Genomic DNA, 19,268 nt, shown 5'->3' with positions numbered 1-19,268 from the left:
CTATGATCACCTCCTCCCCCTACACTATGATCACCTCCCTCCCCCTACACTATGATCACCTCCCCCTACACTATGATCACCTCCTCCTCCCCCCCTACACTATGATCACCTCCTCCTCCCCCCCTACACTATGATCACCTCCTCCCCCTACACTATGATCACCTCCTCCCCCTACACTATGATCACCTCCCCCTACACTATGATCACCTCCTCCTCCCCCCTACACTATGATCACCTCCTCCCCCTCCACTATGATCACCTCCTCCCCCTACACTATGATCACCTCCTCCCCCTACACTATGACCACCTCCTCCTCCCCCCTACACTATGATCACCTCCTCCCCCTACACTATGATCACCTCCTCCCCCTACACTATGATCACCTCCTCCTCCCCCCTACACTATGATCACCTCCTCCCCCCCTACACTATGATCACCTCCTCCCCCTACACTATGATCACCTCCTCCCCCTACACTATGATCACCTCCTCCCCCTACACTATGATCACCTCCTCCCCCTACACTATGATCACCTCCTCCTCCCCCCTACACTATGATCACCTCCTCCTCCCCCCTACACTATGATCACCTCCTCCACCTACACTATGATCACCTCCTCCTCCCCCCTACACTATGATCACCTCCTCCTCACCCCTACACTATGATCACCTCCTCCCTACACTATGATCACCTCCTCCCCCTACACTATGATCACCTCCTCCCCCTACACTATGATCACCTCCTCCCCCTCCACTATGACCACCTCCTCCTCCCCCCTACACTATGATCACCTCCTCCCCCTACACTATGATCACCTCCTCCCCCTACACTATGATCACCTCCTCCCCCTACACTATGATCACCTCCTCCCCCCTACACTATGACCACCTCCTCCCCCTACACTATGATCACCTCCTCCCCCTACACTATGATCACCTCCTCCCCCCTACACTATGATCACCTCCTCCCCTACACTATGATCACCTCCTCCTCCCCCTACACTATGATCACCTCCTCCCCCTACACTATGATCACCCCCCCCCCCCCTACACTATGATCACCTCCTCCCCCTACACTATGATCACCTCCTCCCCCTACACTATGATCACCTCCTCCCCCTACACTATGATCACCTCCTCCCCCTACACTATGACCACCTCCTCCTCCTCCCCCTACACTATGATCACCTCCTCCCCCTACACTATGATCACCTCCTCCTCCCCCTACACTATGATCACCTCCTCCTCCTCCCCCTACACTATGATCACCTCCTCCCCCTACACTATGATCACCTCCTCCCCCTACACTATGATCACCTCCTCCCCCTACACTATGATCACCTCCTCCCCCTACACTATGATCACCTCCTCCCCCCTACACTATGATCACCTCCTCCCCCTACACTATGATCACCTCCTCCTCCCCCTACACTATGATCACCTCCTCCTCCTCCCCCTACACTATGATCACCTCCTCCCCCTACACTATGATCACCTCCTCCCCCTACACTATGATCACCTCCTCCTCCTCCTCCTACACTATGATCACCTCCTCCCCCTACACTATGATCACCTCCTCCCCCTACACTATGATCACCTCCTCCCCCTCCCCCTACACTATGATCACCTCCTCCCCCTACACTATGATCACCTCCTCCTCCTCCCCCTACACTATGATCACCTCCTCCCCCCCCCTACACTATGATCACCTCCCCCCCCCCTACACTATGATCACCTCCTCCTCCCCCCTACACTATGATCACCTCCTCCTCCCCCCTACACTATGATCACCTCCTCCCCCTACACTATGATCACCTCCTCCTCCTCTTACACTATGATCACCTCCTCCTCCCCCTACACTATGATCACCTCCTCCTCCCCCTACACTATGATCACCTCCTCCCCCCCTACACTATGATCACCTCCTCCCCCCCCTACACTATGATCACCTCCTCCTCCTCCTCCCCCTACACTATGATCACCTCCTCCTCCTCCCCCTACACTATGATCACCTCCTCCTCCTCCCTACACTATGATCACCTCCTCCTCCTCCCTACACTATGATCACCTCCTCCTCCCCCTACACTATGCTCACCTCCTCCTCCCCCTACACTATGATCACCTCCTCCTCCTCCCCCTACACTATGATCACCTCCTCCTCCCCCTACACTATGATCACCTCCTCCTCCTACACTATGATCACCTCCTCCTCCTCCTCCCCCTACACTATGATCACCTCCTCCTCCTCCCCCTACACTATGCTCACCTCCTCCTACTCCCCCTACACTATGATCACCTCCTCCTCCTCCTCCCCCTACACTATGCTCACCTCCTCCTACTCCCCCTACACTATGATCACCTCCTCCTCCTCCCCCTACACTATGCTCACCTCCTCCCCCTACACTATGCTCACCTCCTCCTACTCCCCCTACACTATGATCACCTCCTCCTACTCCCCCTACACTATGATCACCTCCTCCCCCTACACTATGCTCACCTCCTCCTACTCCCCCTACACTATGATCACCTCCTCCTCCCCCTACACTATGATCACCTCCTCCTCCTCCTCCCTACACTATGATCACCTCCTCCTCCCTACACTATGATCACCTCCTCCCCCTACACTATGATCACCTCCTCCTCCTCCCCCTACACTATGATCACCTCCTCCTCCCCCTACACTATGATCACCTCCTCCTCCTACACTATGATCACCTCCTCCTCCTCCCCCCTACACTATGATCACCTCCTCCTCCTCCTCCCCCTACACTATGCTCACCTCCTCCTCCCCCCTACACTATGATCACCTCCTCCTCCTCCTCCCCCCTACACTATGATCACCTCCTCCTCCTCCCCCTACACTATGATCACCTCCTCCTCCCCCTACACTATGATCACCTCCTCCCCCTACACTATGATCACCTCCTCCTCCTCCTCCCTACACTATGATCACCTCCTCCCCCTACACTATGATCACCTCCTCCTCCTCCCCCTACACTATGATCACCTCCTCCCCCTACACTATGATCACCTCCTCCTCCTACACTATGATCACCTCCTCCTCCTCCCCCTACACTATGATCACCTCCTTCCCCTACACTATGATCACCTCCTCCTCCTCCTACACTATGATCACCTCCTCCTCCTCCTACACTATGATCACCTCCTCCTCCTCCTCCCCCTACACTATGATCACCTCCTCCTCCTCCTCCCCCTACACTATGATCACCTCCTCCTCCTCCCCCTACACTATGATCACCTCCTCCTCCTCCTCCTCCCCCTACACTATGATCACCTCCTCCTCCTCCTCCTCCCCCTACACTCTGATCACCTCCTCCTCCTCCTCCCCCTACACTATGATCACCTCCTCCTCCTCCTCCTCCCCCTACACTATGATCACCTCCTCCTCCTCCTCCTCCCCCTACACTATGATCACCTCCTCCTCCTCCCCCTACACTATGCTCACCTCCTCCTCCCCCTACACTATGATCACCTCCTCCTCCTCCCCCTACACTATGATCACCTCCTCCTCCTCCCCCTACACTATGATCACCTCCTCCCCCCCCCCCCCCTACACTATGATCACCACCTCCCCCTACACTATGATCACCTCCTCCCCCTACACTATGATCACCTCCTCCCCCTACACTATGATCACCTCCTCCTCCTCCCCCTACACTATGATCACCTCCTCCTCCTCCCCCTACACTATGATCACCTCCTCCCCCCCCCCCTACACTATGATCACCTCCTCCTCCTCTCATATAACTGGATCTTCCCCAATGCATAACTGATCCTACTATATGTCTATCTCTTCTCCATTATATAACCCCTCCTCCTACATCACTGACTACGTAAATCTGTATTTGGCTCCTCCCCTGTGTCATCTTCCCTGGCTCCGCCCCTTCGTTCTTGCCTCGCCCAGCGTGATTTCTCGTTCTAGCAGAGGGGCGGAGCTGAGCATCATGTGATCCACTGACGCGGAAGAAGCTGAGGTGGAGCGGGAGCCGCGCGGTTGTGGACAAGTAACATCGTGTGGTTTTATCCTCCTCCCCCTCACGGTGCTGACGTCACGTCTCTCCCGGAATAAGTGACGGTCACCGAGAAGTGGAGCGAGCGGCCGCCAGAGGTCAGTATCCTCCCGTGTGTGGCTGCTGTTACTACTGAAGACCACTAGAGGGCGTGCTCTACACACAGATCTATGTACGGCAGATATCCGTGCAGGTGAGGATAGATGCCACTAGAGGGCGTGCTCTACACACAGATCTATGTACGGCAGATATCCGTGCAGGTGAGGATAGCTGCCACTAGGGGGCGTGCTCTACACACAGATCTATGTAGGGCAGATATCCGTGCAGGTGAGGATAGATGCCACTAGAGGGCGTGCTCTACACACAGATCTATGTACGGCAGATATCCGTGCAGGGAAGGATAGATGCCACTAGAGGGCGTGCTCTACACACAGATCTATGTACGGCAGATATCCGTGCAGGTGAGGATAGATGCCACTAGAGGGCGTGCTCTACACACAGATCTATGTACGGCAGATATCCGTGCAGGGAAGGATAGATGCCACTAGAAGGCGTGCTCTACACACAGATCTATGTACGGCAGATATCCGTGCAGGTGAGGATAGATGCCACTAGAGGGCGTGCTCTACACACAGATCTATGTACGGCAGATATCCGTGCAGGTGAGGATAGCTGCCACTAGGGGGCGTGCTCTACACACAGATCTATGTACGGCAGATATCCGTGCAGGTGAGGATAGATGCCACTAGAGGGCGTGCTCTACACACAGATCTATGTACGGCAGATATCCGTGCAGGTGAGGATACAAGCCACTAGAGGGCGTGCTCTACACACAGATCTATGTACGGCAGATATCCGTGCAGGTGAGGATACAAGCCACTAGAGGGCGTGCTCTACACACAGATCTATGTACGGCAGATATCCGTGCAGGTGAGGATAGATGCCACTAGAGGGCGTGCTCTACACACAGATCTATGTACGGCAGATATCCGTGCAGGTGAGGATAGATGCCACTAGAGGGCGTGCTCTACACACAGATCTATGTACGGCAGATATCCGTGCAGGTGAGGATAGATGCCACTAGAGGGCGTGCTCTACACACAGATCTATGTACGGCAGATATCCGTGCAGGTGAGGATAGATGCCACTAGAGGGTGTGCTCTACACACAGATCTATGTACGGCAGATATCCGTGCAGGTGAGGATACAAGCCACTAGAGGGCGTGCACTACACACAGATCTATGTACGGCAGATATCCGTGCAGGTGAGGATAGATGCCACTAGAGGGCGTGCTCTACACACAGATCTATGTACGGCAGATATCCGTGCAGGTGAGGATAGATGCCACTAGAGGGCTTGCTCTACACACAGATCTATGTAGGGCAGATATCCGTGCAGGTGAGGATACAAGCCACTAGAGGGCGTGCACTACACACAGATCTATGTACGGCAGATATCCGTGCAGGTGAGGATAGAAGCCACTAGAGGGCGTGCTCTACACACAGATCTATGTACGGCAGATATCCGTGCAGGTGAGGATAGATGCCACTAGAGGGCGTGCTCTACACACAGATCTATGTACGGCAGATATCCGTGCAGGTGAGGTTAGATGCCACTAGAGGGCGTGCTCTACACACAGATCTATGTACGGCAGATATCTGTGCAGGTGAGGATAGATGCCACTAGGGGGCGTGCTCTACACACAGATCTATGTACAGCAGATATCCGTGCAGGTGAGGATAGATGCCACTAGAGGGCGAGCACTACACACAGATCTATGTACGGCAGATATCCGTGCAGGTGAGGATAGATGCCACTAGAGGGCGTGCTCTACACACAGATCTATGTAGGGCAGATATCCGTGCAGGTGAGGATAGATGCCACTAGAGGGCGTGCACTACACACAGATCTATGTACAGCAGATATCCGTGCAGGTGAGGATAGATGCCACTAGAGGGCGTGCTCTACACACAGATCTATGTACGGCAGTTATCCGTGCAGGTGAGGATAGAAGCCACAAGAGGGCGTGCTCTACACACAGATCTAAGTACGGCAGATATCCGTGCAGGTGAGGATACCAGCCACTAGAGGGCGTGCTCTACACACAGATCTATGTACGGCAGATATTAGTGCAGGTGAGGATAGATGCCACTAGAGGGCGTGTACTACACACAGATCTATGTACGGCAGATATCCGTGCAGGTGAGGATAGATGCCACTAGAGGGCGTGCTCTACACACAGATCTATGTACGGCAGATATCCGTGCAGGTGAGGATAGATGCCACTAGAGGGCGTGCTCTACACACAGATCTATGTACGGCAGATATCCGTGCAGGTGAGGATACAAGCCACTAGAGGGCGTGCTCTACACACAGATCTATGTACGGCAGATATCCGTGCAGGTGAGGATACAAGCCACTAGAGGGCGTGCACTACACACAGATCTATGTACGGCAGATATCTGTGCAGGTGAGGGTACAAGCCACTAGAGGGCGTGCACTACACACAGATCTATGTACGGCAGATATCCGTGCAGGTGAGGATACAAGCCACTAGAGGGCGTGCACTACACACAGATCTATGTACGGCAGATATCCGTGCAGGTGAGGATAGAAGCCACTAGAGGGCGTGCACTACACACAGATCTATGTACGGCAGATATCCGTGCAGGTGAGGATAGATGCCACTAGAGGGCGTGCACTACACACAGATCTATGTACGGCAGATATCCGTGCAGGTGAGGATAGATGCCACTAGAGGGCGTGCACTACACACAGATCTATGTACGGCAGTTATCCGTGCAGGTGAGGATAGATGCCACTAGAGGGCGTGCACTACACACAGATCTATGTACGGCAGATATCCGTGCAGGTGAGGATAGATGCCACTAGAGGGCGTGCTCTACACACAGATCTATGTACGGCAGATATCCGTGCAGGTGAGGATAGATGCCACTAGAGGGCGTGCTCTACACACAGATCTATGTACGGCAGATATCCGTGCAGGTGAGGATAGATGCCACTAGAGGGCGTGCTCTACACACAGATCTATGTACGGCAGATATCCGTGCAGGTGAGGATACAAGCCACTAGAGGGCGTGCACTACACACAGATCTATGTACGGCAGATATCTGTGCAGGTGAGGGTACAAGCCACTAGAGGGCGTGCTCTACACACAGATCTATGTACGGCAGATATCCGTGCAGGTGAGGATAGATGCCACTAGAGGGCGTGCACTACACACAGATCTATGTACGGCAGATATCCGTGCAGGGAAGGATAGATGCCACTAGAGGGCGTGCACTACACACAGATCTATGTACGGCAGATATCCGTGCAGGTGAGGATAGATGCCACTAGAGGGCGTGCTCTACACGCAGATCTATGTACGGCAGATATCCGTTCAGGTGAGGATACAAGCCACTAGATGTCGTGCTCTACACACAGATCTATGTACAGCAGATATCCGTGCAGGTGAGGATAGATGCCACTAGAGGGCGAGCACTACACACAGATCTATGTACGGCAGATATCCGTGCAGGTGAGGATAGATGCCACTAGAGGGCGTGCTCTACACACAGATCTATGTACGGCAGATATCCGTGCAGGTGAGGATAGATGCCACTAGAGGGCGTGCTCTACACACAGATCTATGTACGGCAGATATCCGTGCAGGTGAGGATAGATGCCACTAGAGGGCGTGCTCTACACACAGATCTATGTACGGCAGATATCCGTGCAGGTGAGGATAGATGCCACTAGAAGGCGTGCTCTACACACAGATCTATGTACGGCAGATATCCGTGCAGGTGAGGATAGATCCTACTACAGGGCGTGCACTACACACAGATCTATGTACGGCAGATATCCGTGCAGGTGAGGATACAAGCCACTAGAGGGTGTGCACTACACACAGATCTATGTACGGCAGATATCCGTGCAGGTGAGGATAGATCCCACTAGAGGGCGTGCTCTACACACAGATCTATGTAGGGCAGATATCCATGCAGGTGAGGATAGATGCCACTAGAGGGCGTGCTCTACACACAGATCTATGTACGGCAGATATCCGTGCAGGTGAGAATAGATGCCACTAGAAGGCGTGCTCTACACACAGATCTATGTAGGGCAGATATCCATGCAGGTGAGGATAGATGCCACTAGAGGGCGTGCACTACACACAGATCTATGTACGGCAGATATCCGTGCAGGTGAGGATAGATGCCACTAGAGGGCGTGCTCTACACACAGATGTATGTACGGCAGATATCCATGCAGGTGAGGATACAAGCCACTAGAGGGCGTGCTCTACACATAGATCTATGTACGGCAGATATCCGTGCAGGTGAGGATACAAGCCACTAGAGGGCGTGCTCTACACACAGATCTATGTACGGCAGATATCTGTGCAGGTGAGGATAGATGCCACTAGGGGGCGTGCTCTACACACAGATCTATGTAGGGCAGATATCCGTGCAGGTGAGGATAGATGCCACTAGAGGGCGTGCACTACACACAGATCTATGTACGGCAGATATCCGTGCAGGTGAGGATAGATGCCACTACAGGGCGTGCTCTACACACAGATCTATGTACGTCAGATATCCGTGCAGGTGACGATAGATGCCACTAGAGGGCGAGCACTACACACAGATCTATGTATGGCAGATATCCGTGCAGGTGAGGATAGATGCCACTAGACGGCGTGCTCTACACACAGATCTATGTACGGCAGATATCCGTGCAGATATCCGTGCAGGTGAGGATAGAAGCCACTAGAGGGCGTGCTCTACACACAGATCTAAGAACCGCAGATATTCGTGCAGGTGAGGATACAAGCCACTAGAGGGCGTGCTCTACACACAGATCTATGTACGGCAGATATCCGTGCAGGTGAAGATAGATGCCACTAGAGGGCGTGCACTACACACAGATCTATGTACGGCAGATATCCGTGCAGGGAAGGATAGATGCCACTAGAGGGCGTGCACTACACACAGATCTATGTACGGCAGATATCCGTGCAGGTGAGGATAGATGCCACTAGAGGGCGTGCTCTACACACCGATCTATGTAAGGCAGATATCCGTGCAGGTGAGGATAGAAGCCACTAGAGGGCGTGCTCTACACACAGATCTATGTACGGCAGATATCCGTGCAGGTGAGGATAGATGCCACTAGAGGGCGTGCTCTACACACAGATCTATGTACGGCAGATATCCGTGCAGGTGAGGATAGATGCCACTAGAGGGCGTGCTCTACACACAGATCTATGTACGGCAGATATCCGTGCAGGTGAGGATAGATGCCACTAGAGGGCGTGCTCTACACACAGATCTATGTACGGCAGATATCCGTGCAGGTGAGGATACAAGCCACTAGAGGGCGTGCACTACACACAGATCTATGTACGGCAGATATCCGTGCAGGTGAGGATACAAGCCACTAAAGGGCGTGCACTACACACAGATCTATGTACAGCAGATATCCGTGCAGGTGAGGATAGATGCCACTAGAGAGTGTGCTCTACACACAGATCTATGTACGGCAGATATCCGTGCAGGGAAGGATAGATGCCACTAGAGGGCGTGCTCTACACACAGATGTATGAACGGCAGATATCCGTGCAGATGAGGATAAAAGCCACTAGAGGGCGTGCTCTACACACAGATCTATGTACGGCAGATATCCGTGCAGGGAAGGATAGATGCCACTAGAGGGCGTGCTCTACACACAGATCTATGTACGGCAGATATCCGTGCAGAGGAGGATACAAGCCATCAGAGGGCGTGCTCTACACACAGATCTATGTCCGGCAGATATCCGTGCAGGTGAGGATAGATGCCACTAGGGGGCGTGCTCTACACACAGATCTATGTACGGCAGATATCCGTGCAGGTGAGGATAGATGCCACTAGAGGGCGTGCTCTACACACAGATCTATGTACGGCAGATATCCGTGCAGGTGAGGATAGATGCCACTAGAGGGCGTGCTCTACACACAGATCTACGTACGGCAGATATCCGTGCAGGTGAGGATAGATGCCACTAGAGGGCGTGCTCTATACACAGATCTATGTATGGCAGATATCTGTGCAGGTGAAGATAGATGCCACTAGAGGGCGTGCTCTACACACAGATCTATGTACGGCAGATATCCGTGCAGGTGAGGATAGATGCCACTAGAGGGCGTGCTCTACACACAGATCTATGTACCGCAGATATCCGTGCAGGTGAGAATAGATGCCACTAGAGGGCGTGCACTACACACAGATCTATGTACGGCAGATATCCGTGCAGGTGAGGATAGATGCCACTAGAGGGCGTGCTCTACACACAGATCTATGTACGGCAGATATCCGTGCAGGTGAGGATAGATGCCACTAGAGGGCGTGCTCTACACACAGATCTATGTAGGGCAGATATCCGTGCAGATGAGGATAAAAGCCACTAGAGGGCGTGCTCTACACACAGATCTATGTACGGCAGATATCCGTGCAGGGAAGGATAGATGCCACTAGAGGGCGTGCTCTACACACAGATCTATGTACGGCAGATATCCGTGCAGAGGAGGATACAAGCCACTAGAGGGCGTGCTCTACACACAGATCTACGTACGGCAGATATCCGTGCAGGTGAGGATAGATGCCACTAGAGGGCGTGCTCTATACACAGATCTATGTATGGCAGATATCCGTGCAGGTGAGGATAGATGCCACTAGAGGGCGTGCTCTACACACAGATCTATGTACGGCAGATATCCGTGCAGGTGAGGATAGATGCCACTAGAGGGCGTGCTCTACACACAGATCTATGTACGGCAGATATCCGTGCAGGTGAGGATAGATGCCACTAGAGGGCGTGCACTACACACAGATCTATGTATGGCAGATATCCCTGCAGATGAGGATAGAAGCCACTAGAGGGCGTGCTCTACACACAGATCTATGTACGGCAGATATCCGTGCAGGTGAGGATAGATGCCACTAGAGGGCGTGCTCTACACACAGATCTATGTACGGCAGATATCCGTGCAGGGAAGGATAGATGCCACTAGAGGGCGTGCTCTACACACAGATCTATGTACGGCAGATATCCGTGCAGAGGAGGATACAAGCCACTAGAGGGCGTGCTCTACACACAGATCTACGTACGGCAGATATCCGTGCAGGTGAGGATAGATGCCACTAGAGGGCGTGCTCTATACACAGATCTATGTATGGCAGATATCCGTGCAGGTGAGGATAGATGCCACTAGAGGGCGTGCTCTACACACAGATCTATGTACGGCAGATATCCGTGCAGGTGAGGATAGATGCCACTAGAGGGCGTGCTCTACACACAGATCTATGTACGGCAGATATCCGTGCAGGTGAGGATAGATGCCACTAGAGGGCGTGCACTACACACAGATCTATGTATGGCAGATATCCCTGCAGATGAGGATAGAAGCCACTAGAGGGCGTGCTCTACACACAGATCTATGTACGGCAGATATCCGTGCAGGGAAGGATAGATGCCACTAGAGGGTGTGCTCTACACACAGATCTATGTACGGCAGATATCCGTGCAGGGAAGGATAGATGCCACTAGAGGGCGTGCTCTACACACAGATCTATGTACGGCATATATCCGTGCAGAGGAGGATACAAGCCACTAGAGGGCATGCTCTACACACAGATCTATGTACGGCAGATATCCGTGCAGGTGAGGATAGATGCCACTAGAGGGCGTGCTCTACACACAGATCTATGTATGGCAGATATCCGTGCAGATGAGGATAGATGCCACTAGAGGGCGTGCTCTACACACAGATCTTTGTATGGCAGATATCCGTGCAGGGAAGGATAGATGTCACTAGAGAGCGTGCTCTACACACAGATCTATGTACTGCAGATATCCGTGCAGGTGAGGATAGATGCCACTAGAGGGCGTGCTCTACACACAGATCTATGTACGGCAGATATCCGTGCAGGTGAGGATAGATGCCACTAGAGGGCGTGCTCTACACACAGATCTATGTACTGCAGATATCCGTGCAGGTGAGGCTAGATGCCACTAGAGGGCGTGCTCTACACACAGATCTATGTACTGCAGATATCCGTGCAGGTGAGGATAGATGCCACTAGAGGGCGTGCTCTTCACACAGATCTACACTCACCGGCCACTTTATTAGGTACACCTGTCCAACTGCACGTTACCACTTAATTTCTAATCAGCCAATCACATGGCGGCAACTCAGTGCATTTAGGCATGTAGACATGGTCAAGACAATCTCCTGCAGTTCAAACCGAGCATCAGTATGGGGAAGAAAGGTGATGTGAGGCCTTTGAACGTGGCATGGTTGTTGGTGCCAGAAGGGCTGGTCTGAGTATTTCAGAAACTGCTGATCTACTGGGATTTTCACGCACAACCATCTCTAGGGTTTACAGAGAATGGTCCGAAAAAGAAAAACCATCCAGTGAGCGGCCGTTCTGTGGGCGGAAATGCCTTGTTGATGCCAGAGGTCAGAGGAGAATGGGCAGACTGGTTCCAGCTGATAGAAAGGCAACAGTGACTCAAATAGCCAACCGTTACAGCCAAGGTAGGCCGAAGAGCGTCTCTGAACGCACAGTACGGCCAACTTTGAGGCAGATGGGCTACAGCAGCAGAAGACCACACCGGGGGCCACTCCGCTCAGCTAAGAACAGGAAACTGAGGCTACAATTTGCACAAGCTCATCGAAATTGGACAGTAGAAGATTGGAAAAACGTTGCCTGGTCTGATAAGTCTCGATTTCTGCTGCGACATTCGGATGGTAGGGTCAGAATTTGGCGCCAACAACATGAAAGCATGGATCCATCCTGCCTTGTATCAACGGTTCAGGCTGGTGGTGGTGGTGTCATGGTGTGGGGAATATTTTCTTGGCACTCTTTGGGCCCCTTGGTACCAATTGAGCATGGTTGGAACGCCACAGCCTACCTGAGTATTGTTGCTGACCATGTCCATCCCTTTATGACCACAATGGACCCAACATCTGATGGCGACTTTCAGCAGGATAATGCGCCATGTCATAAAGCTAGAATCATCTCAGACTGGTTTCTTGAACATGACAATGAGGTCACTGTACTCCAATGGCCTCCACAGTCACCAGATCTCAATCCAATAGAGCATCTTTGGGATGTGGTGGAACGGGAGATTGGCATCATGGATGTGTAGCCGACAAATCTGCGGCAACTGTGTGATGTCATCATGTCACTATGGACCAAAATCTCTGAGGAAGCTTCCAGCACCTTGTTGTATCTATGCCACCAGGAATTGGGGCAGTTCTGAGGGCAAAAGGGGGTCCAACCCGTTACTAGCATGGTCTACCTAATAATGTGGCCGGTGAGTGTATGTACGGCAGATATCCGTGCAGGTGAGGATAGATGACACTAGAGGGCGTGCTCTACACACAGATCTATGGACTTGTGCACACGGGAGCTGTGGCTCCCTCCTTCTCTTACTGCTATTAACTCTCTGAAGTCTCTCTTTTGTTGTGTTTTTGAACCTAATGTATAGGTAGATATGTGGAGCTCCTCCTTCTCAGGTTGGGGGATGGGTAGCTGGCTCTATACTCCTGGCTCCTCCTCCTTCTCAGGTTGGGGGATGGGTAGCTGGCTCTATACTCCTGGCTCCTCCTCCTTCTCAGGTTGGGGGATGGGTAGCTGGCTCTATACTCCCGACTCCTCCTCCTCATCAGGTTGGGGGATGGGTAGCTGGCTCTTGACTCCCGACTCCTCCTCCTCATCAGGTTGGGGGATGGGTAGCTGGCTCTAGACTCCTGGCTCCTCTTCCTCCTCAGGTTGGGGATGGGTAGCTGGCTCTAGACTCCTGGCTCCTCCTCCTCAGGTTGGGGGATGGGTAGCTGGCTCTATACTCCCGCCTCCTTCTCCTTCTCAGGTTGGGGGATGGGTAGCTGGCTCTATACTCCCGCCTCCTTCTCCTTCTCAGGTTGGGGGATGGGTAGCTGGCTCTATACTCCCGCCTCCTTCTCCTTCTCAGGTTGGGGGATGGGTAGCTGGCTCTTGACTCCCAACTCCTCCTCCTCATCAGGTTGGGGGATGGGTAGCTGGCTCTAGACTCCTGGCTCCTCCTCCTCAGGTTGGGGGATGGGTAGCTTTCTCTTGACTCCCGCCTCCTTCTCCTTCTCAGGTTGGGGGATGGGTAGCTGGCTCTATACTCCTGGCTCCTCCTCCTTCTCAGGTTGGGGGATGGGTAGCTGGCTCTATACTCCTGGCTCCTCCTCCTTCTCAGGTTGGGGGATGGGTAGCTGGCTCTTGACTCCCGACTCCTCCTCCTCATCAGGTTGGGGGATGGGTAGCTGGCTCTATACTCCTGGCTCCTCCTCCTTCTCAGGTTGGGGGATGGGTAGCTGGCTCTTGACTCCCGACTCCTCCTCCTCATCAGGTTGGGGGATGGGTAGCTGGCTCTATACTCCTGGCTCCTCCTCCTTCTCAGGTTGCGGGATGGGTAGCTGGCTCTATACTCCTTGCTCCTCCTCCTTCTCAGGTTGGGGGATGGGTAGCTGGCTCTATACTCCCGCCTCCTTCTCCTTCTCAGGTTGGGGGATGGGTAGCTGGCTCTATACTCCCGCCTCCTCCTCCTTCTCAGGTTGGGGGATGGGTAGCTGGCTCTATACTCCCGACTCCTACTCCTCATCAGGTTGGGGGATGGGTAGCTGGCTCTATACTCCCGACTCCTCCTCCTCATCAGGTTGGGGGATGGGTAGCTGGCTCTAGACTCCTGGCTCCTCCTCCTCAGGTTGGGGGATGGGTAGCTGGCTCTATACTCCCGACTCCTCCTCCTTCTCAGGTTGGGGGATGGGTAGCTGGCTCTATACGTTCAGATATATACATATGAATAGGATCCTACCAACTGGGTCTCACATATGTGTTCAATCAGGCAGCTCCACAGCCAACATTCCGATTCCGTATGAAGCAACAAATGAACACGCGCCACACCAATCCGTGATTTTCAATTGCTTATGACTTCATTTTTTTCATTCACATTTTTCAAGGACAATTACATGTCTCATAATGAATAAAGTCACTTAAACGTCAGCAGAGTCTCTTAGCATGCGTCCTGGTTCAGCTTGTAGCCATCAGGACACACTTCCCGGATGGGAGTAGAAGTCCAGCTTCCATGCAGGGTACGCGACGTTTCGAGAGCAGCAGCTCCCTTTGTCAGGCCTATCACATGTGTGACCCATCGCCAATACATATAACCCGACCTCTCGCGAGATCTGAGATGTGTTTAAAAATAGACATAAAATAAATTAGACATCATGGAAAAACAACATATATCTATCGGAATAAACCTCCTTCTTATTACCACATCATAGTTTTTATAAGAAGACACTGAAGTTACAGGCCTCGTTTAACCCTTTCGGGTTCAGTGCTTCCATCTTAGTAATCCAATAGACTTCACGTTGTAGCAGCTTACGCTGTGTCTGTCCACTGTCCACACACTCTACCTCTTCTAATATCATCCATCTTAATTCGCTGACCTGGTGTTTACACTGATGGAAATGTCTCGCAATGCTGGTTTCTCCGAAATTTAGTTCTTTCTCATTTTTTATACAGATTTTTTGGGCATAATTTCTTATTGCACTCCGATGCTCATTCAATCTTATTTTCACCGGTCTCATCGTCTGTCCAATATAGACTTTCCCGCAGGGACATTTTACCATATATACCACCTGTTTAGAATTACATGTATGCCACCCCCTAATTTGAATAGGTTAACCCTTTGTGGGATGCATCACTTGATCTCCCTTAATTACGGCCCTACAGTTCTGACACGCTAAACAGGGGAAAGTGCCATTTTTCTTTGCTCTTAAGAATTTTTGTCTCGTTTTTTTACTCTTCCGCATATCTGCTCTCACCAGATAGTTGGCTAAAGTTTTGCCTTTTCTGAAAATAAATCTTGGGGTATCCCCAAACAGTCTCCCAAACTTGGGATCAGCCTGTAGGAGCCCCCAATATTTAAGAACAGTCTTTTTCACCATATTCGCATGACCATCATATGTTGTAATGAACATTGGTTTGGAACTATCTTTTTCTCTTTTCTTTTTCTTTCTAATTTCTTGTCTATTTTTCTGTCCAATTTCTTCTCCAACCTTTTCTACTTTTTGTGCGTCATACCCTCTCTCAATAAACTTCTGTTTTTTTTTATATCATATTCCTCATCTGTGCTACAAATTCTCCGGGCTCGAGTGAACTGGCTGCATGGGATCCCTCCAAACACTTGGGGTGCATGGCAGCTATCCCTAGCCAGTAAATTATTACGATCTGTCTCTTTTGAGAAGAGTTCTCAGACTACCATTTGTTTCCTTGATCACTTCTACATCCAAATAGTGAATTTTTTGTAGATCACATTCCAGCGAGAACTCAATGAGTGCGTGTCTGTGGTTGAGGTAGTGGACGTACTGCTCCACCTGCTCTTTCAATCCCTCCCACACCAGGAACACGTCGTCCACATATCTCAACCAGAGGACAACACACCCACTGAGCTCATGAGACCACACATACTCTTCCTCAAGTTTGTTCATGAATATGTTAGCAAAACTGGGTGCCACAGGGGACCCCATCGAAGTCCCCTTTAGCTGGAGGTAGTAGTCCTCCCCAAACCTGAAATAATTTTTCTTAAGGATAACGTCCAGCAAATTGGTCAGAAATCTAATCTTACCATTTTCTAAGGTGGCATCTCTACAGAGTTGTTCTCTTACTGCGACGATGCCTTCATCTGTAGGGATATTCGTATACAAAGATTTAATATCTAAAGTACACAGCCAGGTATTGCATGTCACATTTAAATTCATAATTTTATCCAAAAACTCATTAGTGTCTTTCAAACAATAAGGCAATTTTGATACAATTTTTTGGAGGTAGCTATCTACATAAACTGCTAGGGGGTGAAAGATAGAATTAATCCCCGATACAATCGGGCGGCCGGGGGGAGTTTTTAAACATTTATGGACTTTAGGCAGTAGGTATAGGATGGGTACCCTTGGTGCGTTATTTTCTAAAGCTCTTTTAACTTCTATATCAATCCACCCCTCATTCATTGCCTCCTCTAGCAACGTATCAATCTCTCTCTTTTGAATTGTCCAGTCGGGTCTCCTGTAAGTTTTCTATACACTTTATCATCCTCTAACTGTCTCGTCGCCTCATTTACATACTGTTCTTTGTCCTGTATCACTGTCGCCCCCCTTTGTCCGCTTTTTTCACCACTATCCTATCGTCATTCTGTAGTGCTTTTAGTCCCCTCCATTCCTCTTTCGTCATATTCTCTCTTAGCTTACATTTCATAGTATCCCAATTATCTAACACTTCATTGGTGCCCGCTTGCTGAAAGCTATCCAGCAGAGTATTTTCTATCAATGGATCAAACTGGCTTTTTTTCTTGAACACACTAGGAATCTCATCAGTTATTCCTCCTCTTTTTACTCTATTGATGTCAAAGAAATACATTTTTAATCTTAGAGTGCGGCAAAATTTATAAAAGTCCACAAGAAAATCGAACTGGTCAGTCTCATGAGTGGGCACAAAGCCCCGTCCTTTATTAATGACCCTTTTCTGAGCCTCATTCAGCTCAGCCGATGAAATGTTAATCATGAGCTCACCTTTCAGATTTTCTTCTTGACTCCTGCTGTTGCACTCTTTTGATTCACTCCGGATGAATCCGAATCGCTCGGTCTCCTTCTTAGACCCCCCCCTCTCTTTTGTTTTTTGTCTAAAAAAGGCTGATTCACTCTTCCTCCTTTCGCACCTTTGGGCGCTGTTCCAACGCTGCGATTATCGGTATCTGTAGAGAGGCTTTCAAAATCTCTCCGGAATGCACCTGCTTTCCTAATTTTCCTCCGTTCCTCAGCCCATGTGTACACTCTATCGAGCTGGTAATCACGGGAGTCGCGCTCAAACTTAGAAACCTTGACCTGTAGAATAGAAGCTTGTAATGTAGCAATATTATTTTTCAGATCTTCCTGTATCTTGTCAATAGCATCAACCGCATGTTCTTATTTCAGCTCCTCTTCTACAGTCTGGACTTCCTTTTGCACCTCTTTAATTCCCTCTTGTAACCTTTGGATAGTTAAAAGCATTAGATCCAAGGAATACCTGTTGCTTAACCCCTTAACGACATCGGGCGTAAACTTACGCCCTCGCACCCTGGTACTTGGCGCATCAGGGCATAAATTTACGCCCGATGTTTCCCCGATCGCTGCGTGTTCACACACAGCGGTTGGGGAAGATGGCCTGCTATAAATCATAGCAGGCCATCTTAGCTTCACGGCACGGGGGGTGGTTAACACCCCCCGTGCTTACGATCGCCGCTATAGGCTGATCAATTCAGATCAGCCAATAGCGGCGATCGGAACCTTTCCGGGTCATCGGCGACCCGATGACCCGGAAAAAAATGGCTGTCGGTGCTGTCCGAGGACGGCACCGACCGCCATTACTGTAAAAAGTAATGGTGATCGCCGTGCCCCCGGCCCGATCGCCGTGAACGGCCGGCTGGCCGTTCACGGCGATCGGGTCGGTGGCACAGCGATCAGAGTCCCACAAAATAGTAAATACCTGCCCTGGACCCCTCAGCTAGGTAGCCGAGGGGTCCAGAGCAGGTATTTGTACATTACTCACCTGTCCCGGGCTCCTGATCGGCGTCTTCCGGGTTCGCGGCATCCTCGTCTTCGTTCGGGTCTTCGGCTTCTTCCGTGACGTCACGTTCGGCTTCTCTCGGCTATTTTCGGCTCCAGCGTCGGCTCTTTCCGTCCCGTCCCAATAAGAGATGACGGTATGGCGTAAAATTCTACAAACTCTGTGAGAGTACCTCAGGGTACACTTACAGATTTAGGGTACGTGCACACTGCGGAATGGCGAAGGATAACCCTGTGCATTCCGCAGCTGGCACCCGCCGGCGGACTGATGCGGGCGCATGTCTCCGCCCGTGTCATAGACTCCATTCTATGCACAGGCGGATTCCATCGTCCGTCCAAAGAATGAATACGTTGGACGGAGAGCGGAATCCGCCCGTGCATAGAATGGAGTCTATGACACGTGTGGAGACGTGTGCCTGCATCACTCCGCCGGCGGGTGCCAGCTGCGGAATGCACGAAGGGTTATCTGTCGCGATTCCGCAGTGTGCATGTACCCTTAGAGTGTATGTAGGAAGGGACACCCAAATCCAGCCCCCAGATGCCCCCCCCCCATCCTCGG

General features: G+C 51.4%; 1 protein-coding gene across 3 annotated transcripts in view; it reads left to right on the top strand.

The window, feature by feature from the left end:
- Positions 1-3,979: 3,979 nt before the first annotated feature.
- LOC138774461 (cullin-9-like) overlaps positions 3,980-19,268 on the top strand; it is an 88,934-nt gene continuing 73,645 nt past the window's right edge. For 2 of the 3 annotated variants that reach the window (XM_069955354.1, XM_069955352.1), the window contains exon 1: positions 3,980-4,128. The gene's annotated coding sequence lies outside the window, so the exon portion shown is untranslated. The other variant, XM_069955353.1, reaches the window with a different exon arrangement.

The sequence above is a fragment of the Dendropsophus ebraccatus genome, chromosome 15 (assembly GCF_027789765.1).
Source record: "Dendropsophus ebraccatus isolate aDenEbr1 chromosome 15, aDenEbr1.pat, whole genome shotgun sequence".
In the NCBI taxonomy this organism is placed as follows: Eukaryota; Metazoa; Chordata; class Amphibia; order Anura; family Hylidae; genus Dendropsophus; species Dendropsophus ebraccatus.
This window is presented reverse-complemented; position numbering and strand designations above follow the sequence as displayed.